The 21134-nt window shown below is 32.0% G+C and overlaps 2 long non-coding RNA genes across 2 annotated transcripts; both read right to left on the reverse strand.

Annotated features, from left to right (window-relative positions):
* Window positions 1–603: 603 nt before the first annotated feature.
* Window positions 604–1841, reverse strand: LOC107926860 (uncharacterized). The gene is made up of 2 exons (XR_001692313.2): window positions 1317–1841; window positions 604–1016 (listed from the first exon to the last, which is right to left on the reverse strand). It is a non-coding gene; the product is annotated as an uncharacterized lncRNA (long non-coding RNA).
* A 9697-nt stretch (window positions 1842–11538) lies between these two features.
* Window positions 11539–13074, reverse strand: LOC121204555 (uncharacterized). Its single transcript, XR_005899602.1, has 3 exons — window positions 12993–13074; window positions 12650–12728; window positions 11539–11826 (listed from the first exon to the last, which is right to left on the reverse strand). It is a non-coding gene; the product is annotated as an uncharacterized lncRNA (long non-coding RNA).
* Window positions 13075–21134: the final 8060 nt, after the last annotated feature.

Genomic DNA, 21134 nt, shown 5'->3' on the forward strand with positions numbered 1-21134 from the left:
TTTCTCTATTATAAGTATTTATATATTAATTCAATTATTTTTAATTTATATATTTTTTGAATTTTAAAATTTTAATTTTAAATCAAATGATAACAAGTAGATAGATCGAATTATACTATTAGTCACGTACCATACATAAATAGTGAATTTATTTTCTAATTTGATCACTTTTAATTTTAGATTTCTTTTTAGATTTTGAAACTTCAATCATTACTCTAAACAATAGTCATTAAAGTAATTAACTAAAATAGTATGACTTCGGGAGTTTATGTGAAAATATCAAGCTAACATAATATTAAAAATGTGATAATTTGTTTGTAGAATAAAATTTTAAAAACAATTTATTTTAACGACCATCAAAATAATTAAATTAAAATATAAAAATTAAATCTACAACTTATACATAAAAACTTATAATAAAATTTTAAAAAAATAATAATAAAAATTGAAGCAAAGAGCTTAGATTCTATTTTTAGAATAGGTTACCAAACTGTGAACTATATATACCTATCCCATTTAAGCATTACGAGATGTGCAAAACAAAAAAATGGGGGTTTATCAATTATCACCCTAGCTATCGAGAAAAGAAAAGGTAATATTAGATTGTCACATTTATAGCAATTATATATGAAAGTCTTACTTACAAAGTCTAAAACCTGCATCCGTAACGTACCAAATAAATTTTAAAATATATTTTTGGGCTCATATAACACTAATTGGGTCATAGATGGTGACTTTACTTTGAATCATGTGAAAGAATCTGTAAGTACCCAAATTTGCCTGAGCTCAAACTATTAACCAGCCTAAACAATTAATAGTCCATCATCAAAATCCAAATTACATAACCTAAATTTAAAACCCAAAACATTACAAACCCAAACCCAAAACTAATAAAACCTTAAACCCAAAAAGGCCCAAAACCTAAACCATGTTTGCAGCAAACCCTAGCCCTAGCAGTAGCTGTGCCACCAGCAGCCTCCGTACGCGCCAGATACCCCGCCACGTTGCCTCCGTACCTGCAAAAGAAGACAAGCAAAGGACAGACACAGCAGCAAGAGCAAAAACCAAGCAGAAACTTTGTATTTTTTCTCTTTTGTTGTGACTATAAAAAGCCAAGAAATATCAATGTATCTTCCTCTCTTTTTTACGCACACTGAGAGAAGCATATTGAAAAGAAAAATTCAAAAGCAATTTAAAAGGCGATTTCCGATTCAAATCTCTAGGTATTTTATTTTTATTTTTTTTTGGCTTCATACTTTCGGATTTGTTGTTTTTTATTTTGAAGGCAAAATAAAAAGAAAAAAGGAGGGACTTACCTTGAAAATACGCCATGGATCTCCTTTTGCTTAGTTGAAATCGAAGCCAAGAGGAGATTACTAGGCTGAAAAAATCATTCTATCAAGTCTAAGTGTGTTGGTTGTTGTTTGGGGAAGGAAAATTGACAGTTTTAGAGGGAATTTAGGATTTGATAAGAAAGAAAAAGAGGGATGGGAGCTTGGTTTAGCCGAATGGGGTAATGGCTTTTAAATTTTTTTTACTCTATTTTTTAAAAAAGGGAAGGAAATGGTGGCTTTGCTTTATTAGGGTTTCCTTTTTTACTTTTTAAAGGACATGAAGTGACTACGTTTTGAGCCAATATTAATGGCTTTGAAATGACACCATTTGGTCCTTGAGGGTTAATTGTATGGAAAGTCTCTCCCCTTTGCGCTGGTTTCCAATTAACTTTTATTTGTTTTAAATTTTCCCTAAAATTCGTGTGTTGTTGGCCTGAGCACAATGTTTTAAGATCTGAAATATTTCCAGATTTGATCCTCGTGCATTTGCACGCGTGGCGCATTAGTCCTCAATTTAATTTCAAGAATTTATAAATTTTTCCTTTTATTTTAATTTTATTTCAATTGAGTTCTTTTCATTATTTTTAAAATTCGTTTCAGATTCTTTTTTTTTTAATTTTGGTTTGATAATTTGATATTTTAAGCTACTTGGATAATTGTGTTTTGTTTTAAAGTTATTATTATTTTTAATATCTCATTTAAATATTTTTGTATATTCGTACGTATATTATTTTAGTGGAGTTTTCTTTAAAATTTACTTAATGCTTTTATGTATATAGGAAGCTATTTTAGAAACTGCATTTTTCGTGTTTATAAAATTATTATTTCAAGATGTTTCTTTATATTATATTATTCTAATACTTTATAGTATCTCATTTAAAGGCTTTTATGTATAATGGCACATATATAATTTATAGCAAAATTAATTTAATCTTATACGCATTATTATTCCCAAGCTTTTTTTTTTCACTTAATTGCTTCTAAATTCGTTTATATATACATATGTTTTTAAATCTATTGTGTGCATAATTATTTTCTAAGATCATATTTTATCATGTATTTTTACTATCCTTTTATATTTTGTGTATCATTTAAATTCTCCTCCATTGTGTATATTGTCAATCTTTTTTGTAAATATATATTTTTTAATATTTGGCATATTATTTGATTTAAATGTTTTCTTTTTGCAACATCAATTTAAAAAAAATTATATACGTGTTCTTTATTTTTCTTATAGATTATTTCAAGTCCTAACACGTGTTATTTGCTCATCAATGCATCATTCTTTAGAAGTTGTTTTGTATCATATTAATTTTATGTTGTTTGTTATCTCATGGGTTAGTCGTTTTTGTATTATTTCATGTATATTTGTCGTATTGTTGTTCTCCATCCATACTTAGAAGTTCGATTATATTTGTCTTAGATTAGTTATACTTAATTATTGGTTTTGTTAATTTGTTAATTATTAGTTGGTTAATTGGCATTGTATTTTATGAGTGCATGTTACCCCATGTTTTTTATTTTTTCCTTTAGTCTACAAATGTTAGCATTATAATTTTCAACTTTTTAAAAAAAATTAATTATTCCATCTTATTTCAAGTAAAATTAATACGTTTTGAGCTAGTTCTACAATCGTTTATTTGAAGATTCACTAAAACAAAGGTACTAGTTGATGTTTGGGAACTCGAGTAATCGTGCCCAACCGTGTTGGGTTTTGATTTTCTGTTTGCCCAAATAATCAAATATTCCTTTGAAATTTCATCCGTACTTTGAAAATTCCTTAAAACTAAGGCAATGTTCAATGTTTGGAAATTCAGGGAACCGTGTCCTATTGTGCTGGGTTGCAATTTCCCGTTTGTTCGAAATAATCAAATATTCCTTTAGAATTTCACTCATGTTTTCTAAATTTTAAAACAAGGCAATGTTCAATGTTTAGAAATTCGAGGAATCGTGCCCTACTGTGCTGGGTTTCGATTTTTCGTTAGACTAAATAATTGGGCATCTTTTTGTAATTTTCAACATATAAACTTTCGGAAGTCAAAATTTATCGTGTTTTCGAGGATATAAAGGATCGTGTCCTATCGTGCTGGATGTGATGCTGTATTCCTCTGAAACAAGATAATTTTGACGATCAACTTGAGCCATTCAAATGCTTCCAAAGGAACCATTTCAAAAATAGCTTTAAAACTTAGACATAAGGAAAGTACTTAATCAATTTGGTACCAATTTTGGGCGTAGTGAGGGTGCTAATCCTTCCTCATACGTAACTGGCTCCCGAACTTGTTTTCTCAAATTCACGTAGGCCAAAATTGATTTAAATGGAATAAAATACTTTATTAGGTGATCCAATCCCACTTAAACAAAAAGGATTGGTGGCGACTCCACATTTGGTTTTAAAAGTCGATCCCCGCTTTTTCAAAATCAAAAATGGTTTCGACAGAATCCATTATTTTTGCTCTTCCTTCATTTCATTAAGGATAAAGCTAATTTTTTTTGAATAAAGAAGAATTACAATAAACTAAAAAGAAATAAGAGGAGAGTCAACATATAACTATAAGCCTTTCTCTCTATCAAATGCCAACTTAGAAATTTGATCAGCTTCTATATTATCTTTTCTAGGGACATAATCAATGGATCAGAATGTTTCTTTTCTTAAGAGATAAGTGATGCGCCTTATTAAAACAGAATTTGATCCCTTCAAAAAAGCTTCCTTAATGTCCCCAATGACTTCCATATTATCGGTTTTAATAGATAATCGGTTATGAAAGCTTTATTGTGCCAATTAACACTATCAAAAATGCCTCACAATTTAGCTTCATAAACAGAACAGATCCCCACTCTGCAATTAAAACCAAGGATCCAATCACCATTTTGGTCTCTCAGAACTCCACCTGTCGAAGCGAATCCGGTATTAACTTTAACAGCTCCATCAAACCTAATGCAAATCCACTTTCCAATTCCCACAAAGTCCTCCTTTGAAGTATGTCTGCCAATTCTCTCTTTTACGAATAGAACCATAATGTTTAGCCCAATTGTAAGCGCCTTTGATAATATCCTCAATACTCCGTGGCACTCCTCAAAATATATGGATATTTCATTTTTTCCAAATACGCCAAGCAAGAAGGTAAGCAAGGCCAAGCAGTCTCCTCCAATCAATAATAATTCGGTTCTCCAGATTCGCCTTAAGCCACTCCTGCAAATTACTTGAAAAGAAAGCAATTAATTTATTAGGAGGAACAGTTCGGTACCATACCTTTTTCACTGCGTCGCAATCCCTTATAGCGTGAAGCACATCTTCAACTCCATGACCACAAATTGTGCATATGCATCATTATTCACACCATGCCTAAGGCTTTTTGCTTGAATAAGCAACCTTTGTTTTAGGACCAACCAAAGGAAAACTCAAACCCTTTGAGGTCCCTTAACCTTCCAAGGCAATTTCCAAGCTTCTTTTAAAGGATTCCACGAATGCTCCTTAACCTTACAATAGGTGCTTTTAATAGAGAAGCATCCTGATAAGGTTCCTTTCGAAACGGTTCTGTTCGAACCTACTGAAGGATGCAGAGGAGGGATGCTAGTAATATATCCAATTAAATCATCCGATAACCACATTTGAAAAATGTTGAGATTCCAAAAACCTTCCTCAATAAACCCAACCTTAAGACGACAATCCACAACAAAGTTAGCATGTACTGGAATTAAATTCACCAAAGGCCCAGCCTCTAGAATCAACTATCTCTCCAACATCTTACAGTATTACCATCTCCCATAAACCAGAAAATGTTTTCTTTGAGTAGAGGCAATATCTTAGAAAGAGCTCTTCAGAGAAAAGAGCAATTGCTGTGAAGAATACTGAGTTGAAGACCTTCCTTAACACCATACTTTACACGTAAAACCCGCACCCATAAAACTTCTGATTTTGTCAGAATCTTAAAGCCCAACTTCAATAGAAATGAAGATTTTTAATCTTTCAATTGATGTATCTCAAGCCCACCACAACTCTTCGGTTGACACACTGAATCCTAATTAACAAGGGCCAATTTTTTACTTCCTCTAGATGATCCCCATATAAATTGTCTGATAATGTTCTCAATCTCAGCACAAATGCCTTGCGGGATCTTCAAGGATTGCATAAAGTAGGTAGGGATTGTAAGAAGAACCAATTGAGCTAACGTAACCCTGCTGGCTAAAGACAATTTCCTTGCGTCCCAACTTTGTAGCCTCGATTTGACTTTGTCCACAACAAATTTTAGTGAACTAATGGTAACCCTATCGTGAAAGAGAGGAACCCCCAAATACGAACCTTGATTCAAGACTCTACAGAAACCAAGTATAGCATAAAGATGTCCCGCTAATTTTCATCCATACCATTAGAAAAGAAAATATTCATTTTTTGAGCATTCACTCGATGTCTAGAGTAACCACAGAAGTTATCCAACAAATTCTTTATAAGCCTAGCTTGTCTGATATCAACTTTTCCAAAAATAATAAGATCATCAGTAAAAAATAGATGAGAAAGGTTAGGACCATACCTGAATAGTCGAATGGGGGACCAAAAGCCTAAACTTACAGATGAACCGATGCTCTGACCTAACCAATCTATACAAAGAACAAAAAGATACAGAGAGAGGGGGCACCTCTGTTTGATACCTATAACTAGTCTAAACTTCTAAATGGGAACCTTGTTCTAGAAAATTTGTATGGTAAAAATCATGATAGCAGATATAATGACTTTCCTAAGAAATCGGGAATATTTGCCACTTAAAGGGAGGTGTCAATAAAGTCCCAACTCATTAAGTTATAGGCTTTTTCCAAGTCGATCTTAATAGCTATCCACTTTTTATGTATGCTCATCATAGAATGAATAACCTATTGGACCACAATAATATTATTCTTAATGTTCCTCCCAGCAATAAAACCAGCTTACTCTTTACCTACGATTCTTGATAAAACCACTTTAAACCTGTTAGCAATAATCTTCATAACCAGCTTGTAAAGAACTGAACACAAGCTTATTGGACGGAACTACGCACCCTTCGAGATTTTGGACCTTAGGGATAAGCACCAGAAGAGTATTATTAAGATCATTATCAATTGGCTCACCATAAAAAAATTTCTTAACCCAATTACAAATAGCTCCACCAACCAACTCCCATTGACTTTAAAAGAAAGGAGCGTGAAAACTATCGCTACCAAGTGCTTTTAGAGATGCCATGGCAAACATAGCCAATTTTATCTCTTCATCAGAAACAGTTCTCATCAAGAAAACCTCATCATCATATCTAAGCTTCAAAAAGGAGCTAGGGGGTAACGCTTTCGTACAAATTAGTACCTCCTCATACAAATTCTTAAAAAACCTAACAGTTTTAGTTTGGAACCACTCATCTTTAAAAATCCATTCACCCTCATCGTTATTTAAAGCAGAAATTTTACTACGATTCCTTCTCTGAACCGCGCAGAAGTGGAAAAATTTAGTATTCCTATCGCCAAACTATAACTAATCACACCTAGCTTTTTATTTTCAAAGAAGCTCATGAAGGACGTATTCCAACTCTTCCCGAATCTGAGTTTCCACCATATTTAAATTCACAGAAAAACATCTTTCTAGGGCTTTTGGACATTATATAACCTCTGCATCATATACTTCTTTCGGACTCTAGCTCTAGTAATACTATAAATAGAATTATTCCAAACTTTAATATATCGGTAAAACTATTCAGGGAATCAGTCATGTTACCTTTAAAACTTCACTTTTCTTTCACGAAATCTAAACAATTAGGATGCTCTACCCATCTAGCAATGAACTTGAAGGGATAACCTTTGGGCAAGATAAATTTTGGATTAAGTAACAAAAACAGAGGTCTGTGATCCGACTTGATTCTCGGGGGATGAATGACTGACCAATTCGGAAAAGTTCTTAACTGAGAATTATTTCCAATAGTTCTATCCAATCTTTCAAAAAGCCCACCACAATACCAAGTGAATGAAGACCCCTTGAAACCTAAATCCTGCAAGTTAGACACTTCAAGAAAATCATTAAAGAGATGGCATCCTTTCCCAACAGTTCACCCTCCTTTCTTTTCACTCGAATAAAAAAAAGCATTAAAATCACCAATAGCCATCCAAGGAGTATCATCTGTTGGAATGACAGAACAAAGTTCCACCCAAAGTTTCCTTATTTTCTGTCTATCAAGACTACCATACACAAAAACAATGATAATAGGTAAAACAGAATCAATTCTAAAAACTTGTATACAAATAAATTGAGAATTAATACATAAAACCTTAATGGAAAGTTGTTCCATCCATCTCACCCAGATGCCTCTAGAGAATCCAATAGCCTCTACCTTGTGAGAACATTGAAAACCCAAACAAAAAATAATCTTATCTGCTTTAAAACCACTTATTCTTGTTTCCAGCAAGCTAACAATATTAGGATTATACTCTCTGTTGTACTAACGAAAATAACGAATAAACTTTGGACTTATACATCCCTAGCAATTCCATGAAAAACCCGTTAAGTTCATAATAAATAAATAAATAAATAAAGAGACCAACTTACTAGTCTGAGCCCAAATGCTCAAGATTCTATACTCCTACCGAGGCTTCTGATCCTTTAATATTTTATTTGTCAAATTTATCATTAATAACCTCAATCAAGGTATTCATAGAATTAGACAATGTAACTCGAGCATTCCTAATGAACTTAAAACTATTCCCACAATTACGAATAGTCTTATCCAATTTTTTTCCATTACGGTTTCTTCCAACATTTTCAAAAGATCCATGACTTTTTGGACTACCCCCAACTTTAATATCACTTCCAATATTTTTTCTTTTATCAAAAGCAATCCTATTATTGAAAATGACAGCCGTATGTTTCACTGGGTCCAAGAATTTATCATCTAATTTAATCATAATCCTTTTCGAACATTCAAAAGTGGGATTGTCACGAGAAGTTGTTAAATTAGAATTAATTAATGAGTTAGCAATTTCAATCGAATCTGTACTGGAAAAATCCAATTGTTTACTAGCCCCAAAAATGTTTTCATTTAATTCTGTTTTAGTGCTCTGCCCACACGTTTCCAAGAAAGAGCCATCCCCATTAAATGTTTGGCCCTTAGACTGAGTGGACCCATCTATAAAGAGACTTTTCGATATTTATTGTGGACCACCTTTCCTAGTTTGTCAGATCACAAGGTCCTTAGCAATTTCCCATACAGCCCACAAGCTTAAGTCGACACTATCTCATTTTTACAGCCCATTATTGTTAACTATCGTGGCTTAACTCTTTGGGTTCACAATAGAAGCATTAATGCCTGCATCATTAACAAAAAAATAGGGATTTTTCTTGCTTAAAACCTGGCCCAAATTATCAATAACAAGCTCAACTGACCCATCTGTCTTATTATGAAAACTATTCAGTTCTGTCCCTTCAACATTCACACCTATTTTCTTCTTTCCCCAGAATTCGCACAGACACACCTTTAATATTTTTAATTTCCTTAACAGAACCCCCCAAAATCCTATCTTCCTTCCCTTCCCCTATTGAATCCAAATTCTCCTTCTATTCAACACCGAAAATCTCGACCCCAATCTAGATTTTCCTTGAATCTCTTTCCTCTGATTACGCGAGCTTTTCGTTTCACCACCATCCACGGTCGAAAAGCAAATCCCCAACCCGCAGTCATCAATTCCGCCAAGTCCTTGTTGCCATTGACTTCCTCGACCATAATACTCTTTTTAGCCACCAGCGAAGGGCATAAGTCTTTCAGATTACCATATTTTTCACAAAAAAAAAGTAGATGGTCAGTAAAGCTTCATACTCGACCATTTGTAGTTCTTTATTTACTATAACTTGGGATATAAGGGATTTACTGAGATCAACAAAAACAACCATTCTAGCAAAACCTCTTGTTTTTTTGTCAGTATTAAGGTCAAGCTTGACCACATTTCCCACAAAACCTCCAACAACTTCCAGAATTCTCCGTTTATACATGAAACCCGAGAGTCCTGGTAATCTAATCCAAGCTAACACCATACTCGGGTAAGGTTTCATAGGATTAAAATACTTTGTCCATGGCTGAACAATGAGGTATTGGCCATATATGACAAGGACCTTATTATAATCCTCAATACTCTGAAATTTTGCTAAGAAATAGCCATTCTCTATATCCATAAGATTGAACGACTTAGATGATCGCCATAAGCTACTAATCTGGTTGAACAGAGCTATGTAACCAATATTCCTACCCAACAATTTCAACGCCACTAAAGTCTCATATCCTTGAAAAGGACATGTTGAATACGTTTCGAAAATTCTATTGCCAGGATGCCATTAACCATAGTTTTTTTAACGTCCCCTTCCAAAAATTCAATTTCTCCCTCATTATCCTTACTAGCAAATTGATGCCTTTCACCTTGATTGGGATCCCCTTTTCCAATAAGCATCTACTTCCAAGAGATCTTTGCTGGTGAAACCAAGTCCTTTGATGGTGAGACTACATCCCCTATCATTTCGACATCCGCAATACTGTTGTCTTCCTTAAATCTGACTTTTTTTGTTTCCCGATCGACGGCTGACCTAGATTTAGAAACATTACCAATTTCTAGATAAGACATTTTCAGTCGTATTTACAATTTGCTCCATTGTTTTACCTTTTCTTAATCTTTTAAGAACTCAAATTTGCTTTATTGTTAAGTCGCGGGATTGCACCGCTAAATTTTTTTATGGGTAAAGATTAAATTATATTTTTTTAAAGGGGTTAAAATATAATTTCATCATTACATTAATATATTATTTCATAATGTTTAAAGGGATTACAAAAGAAATTTACCATCTTAAAATGTCAAGATGCAATTTAATCATTATATTAACTTAAAAATTCAAATTTTTAAATGCGCTAATTTTTTATATATCATTTTAGGTGGTCAAGGCCCTTTTGCCTTTTTGTATCGTCCTTGATTTCATTCTCTTATGTGTTAAAGCCCAAAAGACCAAAAAATCAACCCTAAACTAAAACCTTTATTTTTTGTTGAACCTGAAAGCAATCCCAACTTCATCTTATTATTATTATTATTGTTATTATCAACCAAGGTACTTTCTCTATCCTTTCATCCGTTACCATTTTTATTCTTTTCCTTATTTGTTATCATCAATTTAACTCAATGAAAAACACTCTAATTAGCTCGAGTATGACTCGTATTGCAACAATGGCGAAACTAATGGGGTTGGCAAGGGTTTCGATCTACCTTAAAATGAAATTTTTTTCATTTAGATTTTTTAAAATTTTTAAAATTTTAAATTAATAAAGGTAAAATTGTTCTTTGACCCTTAAAAATATAAAAAATTGATTTAATCCTCTAAAAATTATAAAGATATAGGCTATTAAAATGTTGAAATTGCATTTTTAATATCGTAAAAATTACAATTTAATTTCAACCCCCTAAAAATTTTCTAGTCTTGCCCCTACATGGTAATTAGAGGTGCTCGTGGGCCCCAGCCCAACAAAAAAATTAGGCCTGTTTCCTAGGCCCAGGCTTAGCCTAAAAATAGGCTTAAAATTTTGTCCAAGTTCGGCCCAGATAAAAATGTTAAAACTCAGGCTCGGCCCGCTCGTGTTAATTTTTTATATTATCTTTTATATAATATATATAATACATAAAAAATACTAGAAACATCAAAATAAATATTTCCCAACAAATTGAAAATAAATTTTCAAAAATATGCATACTTAAATAACACTAAGATAGATGTAACTTAACAAGCAAATGCCTTTAAAATAATAACAAAATTAATAATAAAACAAGTGTTATACAATATCCAAATAATAACAACAAATTAATAGTAACATAATAGTAAAATGGTAGCAAAATAAGGAGAAAACAAACAAGAAAATAGCAGTTTTTTTGTGCTTTTGGGAATTCGAGTTGGGCCCAAGCTAAAAATGTCTTACTCGAGGCCCAGTCCCTTTTTTAAAGCTGGCCTTAATTTTTTTGCCCAAATCCACTTTTCGGGCCTATATTTTTTGTGACACCTTAGATCTGACCCAATTAGAGGACTCGAATATAAAATGCCACCTTCAAATGCCGTAACAGCCTATTTTACTATTTCAATTTATTGAAATGGTAGTGCAGTGATAAAATTATTTTCTTTTAAAATTTGACAACATTTCTGCTTATTTTACGAAAAACCCCTAAAAAATTAGATTTCACATGGTTTATGACAGTTCTAAGGACACTAGAAGCATGCCAAAATCATCCATCCTAAGTCTAACCAATATGCCACAATTGGCACCTCAACACATTTTTAACATTACAAAATGATCACATTCATTTATCAATATGCATGCTTACATCGTTACAAAAGAGATAACTAAACAAAAGACCTTAAACTATCTAGGTACATGCCAAGACCAAAAAGAAACAGACCACCAACATTGAGTCCTGGATTGCCGTTGGATGTTGAACTGACAATCTAACAAAAAAGTACCTAATTTGTACACATAACATAAATTGGAGTCATTTACTAGATAACAAATTAAAAATATTCTTATGATCCGAAACCAAGTTATATTACAGAATAATCAACAAATCCAAGTTCCATTTAATGCCATTCATCAAACTCATTTCTATCCCTATTTCCATTCCATCTCTTTATTTTCCTTATTAACGTAACTCAACTTTAGTCACGAATACGGTTCCAATTAACACTCTAAATTTGGCACCCGGTGCCTGACGGATAAATCTGTATTAATTAATTGTGCCTAACATCGGGTAGTAAAATCGACAATGAGTGTGCCTAGCATTGGTCAGTATAACCAACAATAAATGCGCCCTGCGCTGGTTGGTAGGACTGACAAATATGTGTGCCCAGCACTGGTCGATATAACCGAAAATAAATACACGCTAGTTGGTAAAACCGATAAATATGTGTGCCTAGCACTAGTCAATATAGGTTAAAATAAAATGTGCGCTGCATTGGTCGGTAAAATCAATAGATATGTGTGTCCAACCCTGGTTGGTCTAACTGAAAATAAGTGCGCCCTACACTGGTCGGTAAAACCAACAAATATGTGTGCCTAACATTGGTCGATATAACCGACAATAAATGCACCCTGCGCTGGTCGGTAGAATGGACAAATATGTGTGAAGACATTTCCAACTCATGTTTTAATTTTATTTGTCCAATACATCAAATTATTTAAAGAACTAATTTTCTTATAAACTCACCAACCAAGTGATATGTATATGGATATAAATGTATATATAATTAATAACGATAATTGAAATAGTCGAGTCATAGAAACACCAACCATGATCACTGAGCTATTAGCTTTCGATCTTGTCTTTTCCCTTCTTCCTCGAAGGTTCCGGGTTGACGTCAACTACGGACTAAACAAATAGAACACATTAACAATACACAACCTTTTTATATTATTCAATCAAATCTCTAAAAATTGATACCAACATAACTTTCAAACTTAACCCAAAAATTTATCAAACTGGTCTGTAACATTGTAATGAATACAACAATGGTAACATCCTCAATCTCTAACAGTACCAAAAAATAATACATGGGTCAAGTAGCTTATAAAATCAGGATTTTAAAAACGTAAAAGTTACAAAAAAAAAAAAAAGAGACTAATTAAAGCATACCAATTGAAGCCTGAATTTTTTTAAAACCTTAAGTTTTCTCCCCGTGCGTCGATGGTCTGAAGGTGAAGAAACAACCTGTTTCTATTTTACCCACTCCACTAAGTAAACCTTTCTATTTTATTTTATAAAGTTTCTTTTCATTTTCATTTTCCTTTTTAATTGGTCACACGTATATAATATATATACTAAACAGCTAAACAATTTAATTTAGTGGTTAAATTGGCACTTTACTCCCTTTATTAATTTCTAATTATAATCCTTTTATAAATTGCACTTTTACCTCTTATGCAATTTAGTTACTATACTTAAATTAAACACTAAGTACATGAAATTACCTAACCAAAATTTATTCTATCTAAAAATTTAACTCTGTAAATATTTATAAATATTATTTACGAGATTAGTTTATGGAAACGGGATCCCAGAATCGTAATTTTTAACTCTACTAACTTTAGTAATTTACTATTAATTAAGCAAAGTTCCTATACTAACTTTTACAGGTTTCTATACTAGTCTCATAAATATTAAATATTAATATCTATGAACACATTTTAGGAAAATGACATTTCAGAACTGTAGTTCTTGACGCATTGGAAATCGGGTCATTACATTTTTGCCCAAACCCTCCCACCTTTCGGGCGGGCTTTCAGGTTAGGCCACTCGTCTAATGGCAATAACAATACCCAATGGTGGAAAAAAGAAGGTGGTTTCCTTCACCATCTATCATGCCAAGCTAACCCTAGATAATATCATGATAACCTCATTAGGAAAGTTCCTCTAGGAAAATGTCAAAGTTGGTGACAAATCTAGTATTGTCAGCGACGTCGCCACTACATGCTGCAACAAGCATAAGATCAACGTTTGAAGCGACCGTAACTTTTCCAAATGGTACCACATCTCTTAAATCTTAAAAATAGTCTGAACTGAATTTTATGAAGCAATGTACCTTGTTTATTACTCGAATAACTTTACCTTTTTAATGGGCTGCCTGAATGTTTGAGACATTTGATTTTTGAAGTTGATGAGTTTCTTTAAAAATTGTGTTTTGTTTTTTTAGGTACATTACTTGACAAAGAAGTACTTGAAAAAAAATAATGTAAAGGATTGGCTTTGGGTGGTTGCTTCAAACAAGGCTCGTAATATTTATGTAACAACTCATTTTCTAGTGGCGTCAAAAACAGCGATTTTGGTACCACAATTCTGACGTGTCAGCCCTTAAATATTAATTATTTAATATTTATGAAGCCATTAGTGTTGTATTAAAATTCGATTAAGAAATTTTAACGTTTAGATAGTTAATTAAATAAAAAGGACTAAATAGTAAAAAATGAAAAAGTCAATTGTTATTATTGTTTTAGTGCCAATTGAGTATTTATTTAAAATAGGATGGTTTAATATGGCAATTAAGCCATTTCTTTATTTAGTGGACGGTAGGTTTATAAAATTTGATTAAAAATATATTAGTAATGGCATTTTTGTAATTAGTGTAAAATTAAACAAAAGAAAATGTAAGAATTGTCACCATCTTCATTTTATTTTTGGCTTGATACCAAATGCCATTGTTGGAGAGAAGAAGGAAGCTTTAGTTTGCTATTTTTCCTTGCATGTAAGTCCATTCATCACTTGTTTTTCATGAATTTGTGCTTTTAAGATCGTTTTAGATTCATCTAGCTAAATTGGGGTTAAATTGTGAAACTGCCAAAGTTTTAAAAATTCATCATTGTTGTTTTTGAAGCTTACTTAATGTTTATGCTTAAGCTTGAAGGTTAATTGAGGAAGTTGAACTATTTTGTAAAGTAAATTTGAATAGTTTTGAGTTTAGGGAGTAAATTGATAAAAACGTGAAATTGGAAGCATTTTATTGACAAAAAATCTAGAATTAAGGAAATTTTTATAAAGGTCGGTAAAAATTGAGTATATGAAGAAATTGTGAAAATAAGCTCATTTTAATATCAATGATTAAATTGTATAAGATGTAAAAATTTAGGGTAAATGTGAAAAATTATAAATAGGAAGTCATATGTACTAAATTGAATATTATATGAAATTGAAGCTAATAATTGAAATAAACTATTTTATAGATCAAGAACAAGTAGATAACCGTGGAAAATGGAAAGTTACTGAATAGTCCTTAAACTTTCATTATCTCTGCAATTTAGCCCTGGTAAGTTCGTACGATTTAGTTTTATATAAATTGACATGTTATATTAATTGCGAGTTGAGATTGTTGGATATTCTGATATAATTGAATTGTAATAAATTGATGTGAATCGAGGAATTAATTGATTTGTACATTATTATTCGATGTTATATTGAGCCAGATGAACGTAGGAAAAGATACAATTGGCCTGCCAATAGATTTTATTGCGCGCGGTATAGGTTTGACTTGTGATGATATGGTAACTATTGAATTATTACTATCCATTGAATATACCGAAGTCCAACATTTGTTTCGGACTATCATGTTATATTTACAGTGATTTTGGTGTGTTACCGGGGATAGATGTAAAGCCTTCGGGCTTGGCACTTGGTACTTAGGTGTGTTATCTGTTGGTTTGGCTTGTTTGAGCATTCTGTTGTGTTCTAGATGGTTAACTGCATATCTGAATCTGTTATATCGTTCATCGGGTAGGTTTACAATGATTATATGATTCGTTATTCAATCTTGTAAATGCCTATATGAATTTTTGAATGTATAAAATAAGTTGGTATTGAATGATCTAGTTAATTGACTAGATTATACAATATGTGTATAAACATAAAAACTCACCTATTGAACGGTTATGGTTGACAGAATTATTGTTTATTAAATATGATTGTGTGATTGATATGTTTATAAGGTAAGTGATGGGCGTCGAAACCACCAAATATAAATTCCTACGCTTTAACTTAATTAAATAGTAGTATAGAGTAGTAGGGTCGATCCCACAGGGACTGGGATTCCTAATTTTCCTGTTTTCATGACTAGATTTCTAAGTCTAAGTAGCTGTCATGCCCTCGACCTGTGCATGCAGAGCTGTAAAATAAACAAAAAGAGGGAATTTAGTTGATAAAGAAAAGTAAAATAAACAAATATATAATATAATAAAATAAAAAAATAGAATTATGATTGCAAAATAAAATTTAGTGAATTAAATTAAAATAAATGGCCATCCATTATATGAATTGTAAATGTTTTTATTAATGGCAAATTAGTAATTTGTAGATAATGTTATTAAATTAAAATAAAACAACATTTTGTTTATCTTTTCTTCACTATTGCCGAAAGTTAAAGGTGGAAAACACCATTGTTAAGCAAGCTAGATTCGACCTTTGTCTTCTTTGATTTAGGTATCTAATTTGTTCGGTTTTTGATAATTTTTACGTTTTTTATATCGTTGCTTCGAATACTAGCTAGCCCATGCTTGAATTTTTGAATTGGTTGTGGATTTTGTGATTTGCCATTGTTGATAGCTTGAGATTTTTGTTGTTTGATGATGAAAAATAATTATATGTTGTTAGATTATCATGTTTAATTAAGTGATTTTTGATAAAAATGTGTATTAAGGATTAAATTGAGAAATTTGTAAATCGAGGGGTCAAAATATGAAACAAATGAAATAAATGGAATGCTAGGGACCTAAGTAAAATTTGAATATGCTTGGGTGTGGTGAAATTTTGAATATTTTGTGTTTTGTGAAATAGGGACTAAATTGTAAAAAATGTGAAATGTTAGGGGCTAAAGTGAAATTTTCCCATTTATGTGTTTTTGGATGAATTTGAATAAATATATGATTAAACAAGTCAAATTTGTACTAATTTAGATCAATAAAAGAGGAAATCGGATTTGGATCGGGGGAAATCAAAAGTTGTCGAATAGTCATCCCGGTCCGTTCGTCTCCGTATGAGGTAAGTTCGTAAGTGAATAAATGATGCTAAATTGAATGTATTTATTTTGTACATAGCCGGATTGAATTGTATGTATGTATAACTACATTGCTGAATTGAATTTAGCATGGAATGATTTGTTACGAGCATGAATCGATCGAATTGTAACGTCCGAAAGCCCCCTACGAACCATATGAATAGTTAGGATACATATGTCATGACATAGGATTTCGGTATGTGATTTCGTGTAAGACCACGTCTGGGACGTTGGCATCGATTTGAGATTTACGTGTAAAACCATGTCTAGGACATTGGCATCGTATATGATTTCGTGTAAGACCCTATCTGAGACAGTGGCATTGATATTTAATTACATGTAAGACCTCGTCTGGGACGTTAGTATTGTACGAGCTTTTCGAGTTTTTTGAGTATCCTTATTGATTCCAAATGGTTCAGCGGGCATTGTCGAGTTAAGATAGAATGTGAAATCGAGCTAAATGGTTCAGGTTCGTGTGAAGTTAAATGTTCATGAAAATAAGGTAAGTATAGTACTTGAGATGATGATATAATTATGCATGTTAAAAGAGTGATTTATGTGTGCATGAGATAGTTTATATTCGGCCAAGTTGAAATTATAATGCTAATGTTCATTTGATGATTTATTTGCTTATGACTTATTAAGCTATCCAAGCTTACTGTATGTGTTCAATTGATGTTTTATAGATTTTGGAAGCTAGCTACGAGCTCGGGGATCATCAAGGAAATCTGTCACAGTATCGATCGCTATTTTGGTATTTTTAAAAGCTTGAACTTCGAACCTATGGCATGTATAGGCTAGCATTTTTTTGGTTGGTCTTGAAATTTTTATATATTTAGCCATGCAAAAATGGCTTGATCTTAATGCTAATGTTATAATGTTTAAGTAATTTTGGTCATGGTATGTGTGTGTTAAACTTGATATATGGATGATGAATGTGTTTCGGTTGTGGCTTATTATTTATTTATTTAGGATGTATAATTTGTCTTGTGAATTGGCTTGGAGGTGGTAAATAATGTGCATTTATATTCGGCTAGTGATGGGTAAAACATATACATATGCCTATGACATGTTTGCTTGTGGTTCGGTATTTAAAGGTCAAGTTGCTAGTGCAATGATTGATTACTAAATGTGCTATATATGTGGTAGTAAATTTGGCTTTGGTATGTGGTTTATTTTGGTAAGCATGTGATTTGATAATGGTGTGACCGATTGAGGTTAGATTTGATGACCGAATAAATGATTAGTTAATAGGTTGAAATATGAAGTTTAGGCATATTATTATATATGTGAATTAGGTGTACATTGATATGTTATTTGTGTTCGAAAGTTTAAATGTGACTATAGTGAATTGCGCATGAGCTAGTAATAATTACAATTGTGTGTGGTTATTTGGTGATGCTTGTTTATGTTTTATATGTAAGCATGTCTATTAAGCCGTGTGGATAGTTTAACTTTGATCATTGTGCATAACATGTGAATTGGCATATTCATTAATTAGTTAATGGAATGGGATAGTATTGATTTGGTAATTGTGCTTAGAAATGGCTTTTGTTTTTAGGGTAATAAGCGCGTAATATAATAGCATTATAGGTATGTTCGGCCATGTTGTAAGGTTAAGTAATACCACACATGTGAAAGAATATTATGTCGTGTAAAATGGGTTGATATAGTTTAATATGAAATGGTGCATAGATGAGCAAAATGGTATGATTAGATTTTTTTTTTTGAACTTAGGAAGGAAATTGTACTAAAAGATGTTTCAATGTATGTTTGGTATATGGAATAAAAAATGCTTGTTTATGAGTTGGGTATTCGAATGCCATGAAAATGATGGTCATATGGTTTGAATGTTATAATTAATAAGCAATTATAATATGGCCTTGATGTATGTTAGTTGGTTCGAAATTTGGATTTGATAATTGATTTCGAGATGGTTGAGTTATGATGCAGGGTTCTCATATGTGTGAAGTGGCTAGTGAAACATGACTTGTTTTGGTTGGTTACGTAATTAATATGTGCGAATTTAATTTATATGATTGAGCTGCTGGTTACTATTCGAGTTTAAAATTCTCGTGATTGAGTAAAGAAAATTTTTGTACTTGATTTTAATTGAAAGACTGTTCTGAACTGTGTCTTGGTTGGTAATACCTCGTAACCCTAATCCGGCGACGGATACGGGTTAGAGGTGTTACAAGGCTACCATACATGGTATTTATATACATTCCATATACTAAAATTAGCCTAATTCATCTAACAACCAACCCATTAAAATATGATTTTTAGCAGTTTTTTTTAAATCTAGCATTTACAAAGTCAAATAAAATCTAATCAACCATAAATTTCTCAAAAATTTTAATTCAACCCCCTTTTATTGCTTGTGGTCCAATTTAGCCTGATTTGCTTTCTAACTCAAATTTTGACACTCAAATGGTGTACCTGATCAAATTAAACATAAATTACATACTAAGTAGCAAAAATTTACCAAAATTGGGTGGGTTAAACATACAAATCCAACATGTTATCAGTAAGTTTATTGTTTCAACCATTGAACTTATTAAGCTCTATAATAGCTTACTCGTGTCATTTTCCTGTTTATTTGTAAATATCATTTTGTGGAATCGGGGGATCGGATCAACCTGAATATCACACTATCTAGATGCTTATTGGTAGTCTTTGTCATATTCACTTTTGGGTTATATGGCATGTAGTAAGTGTGTTATGTGTATGTTTTGGATAATGACTTCATGTGTTACATCTTTGGTTATTATAAGATTGGTTAAGCTTTTTTGTGTATGTACCTTGAGTTTTGTGTATGTAAATGTCCATGTAAAGTTGTTTTGGCTATTTGAAAGAGACCTTATGAAAGTGTTTGAAAAATGGTAAGATTGAATGTGAATGGATTTAATGAAATGGTAAGTTTGACATGAGTTTTATATATGGATTTAAGAACTGGAATGCAACTTTGTTGGTGTGATATATGGATAGATTTGGTAATTGAATTGTGGTGTCAATGAGGGTACATTGGTTAGGCACTTAAGTTGTAGGTTTCAATATGTTTTAAGCCCATTTGAATATGTTTTTGAGGTATGGAAATGGTTGGTTTTGAGTTAGCTTGGAATCTAATGTTTGGTTGAAAATGTGTCTTGTTTTGAAAGCTTTTTAAGGTGCACACAGCCTAGGACATGGGCTGTCACACGGCAATGTCCTTGAGCCACACGGTTTGGGCTCTGTCACACGGCCTAACCATATGACCGTGTAACCCATATTTTTAAAATTTTGTTTTGCTTCAAGTTAGTCCATGATTGTTTCTAAACTACTTTTAAGGCCTCGTAAGCTCGATTTAAGGCCCGTAAATATATTTATGCTATGAAAGAAATTTAGAATTGAATGTTGTTGTTTAAATTAATAAATGAATGGTTTGATAGTTTTAATTGTTTTGATATGTATTGTAATACTCTATAACCTTAATCCGATGATGGAGACAGGTTAGAGGTGTTACAATTTATCATTATCAACTTCAAAACTTCAATATTGTTGAAAATGAGGGCAAGAAGGAATAATAAAGAATTATTTTCATTATTTTTATTCTTTTTCTCTAGTTAGCTATCAGTTTACTAGTTTTAGGTATCAGGTGTCAAATATTTTGACTTATTTTGGTTGTTTCTGTTAGGACTATTGATGTTTGTTAATGTTTTTATCATTATCTAAACAACTTCTTGGTTTGTCTATTCACTCACTTGTTTAAACATATGTCTAGAAAACCCTTTATACAGAAGTCTAGACATTATTTCAGGATAGCCTGTTGGTTTATGTTGTTGGCTTTTTTATTTGGACCTTTATGATTATTTTCTCTATAAGGAAATGATCCTTCGAAGATGTTTTATCTTCTCTTAAATGACGTTGGTTGAATTTGGGTAAAGAAAAGAAGGATGAATCAACTTACATCATCCTTATCATTTTGCTTAGGGATCAAGCTTGTTATTTTACTTGGACTTGAAGACTTTATAATCATAATGATTTATCTTGGATAATATCTTTTTTTAAATGATATCAAATTTGGCTGATTGAAGAATCTTGGAGATCAACTTATCTTATCCTTTAAGCTATTTTAGGGTTTAAGATTTTTGGATAGATCTGTTATTTGATTTTGGCCCCTTTTATTTTTATGATCGATCACTTCTTACCTTTAAAATTAGTAAATGTGTTGGAGATTATTGGTTGTCTACTGGATGGGA

The sequence above is a fragment of the Gossypium hirsutum genome, chromosome A08 (genome assembly GCF_007990345.1).
Source record: "Gossypium hirsutum isolate 1008001.06 chromosome A08, Gossypium_hirsutum_v2.1, whole genome shotgun sequence".
In the NCBI taxonomy this organism is placed as follows: domain Eukaryota; kingdom Viridiplantae; phylum Streptophyta; class Magnoliopsida; order Malvales; family Malvaceae; genus Gossypium; species Gossypium hirsutum.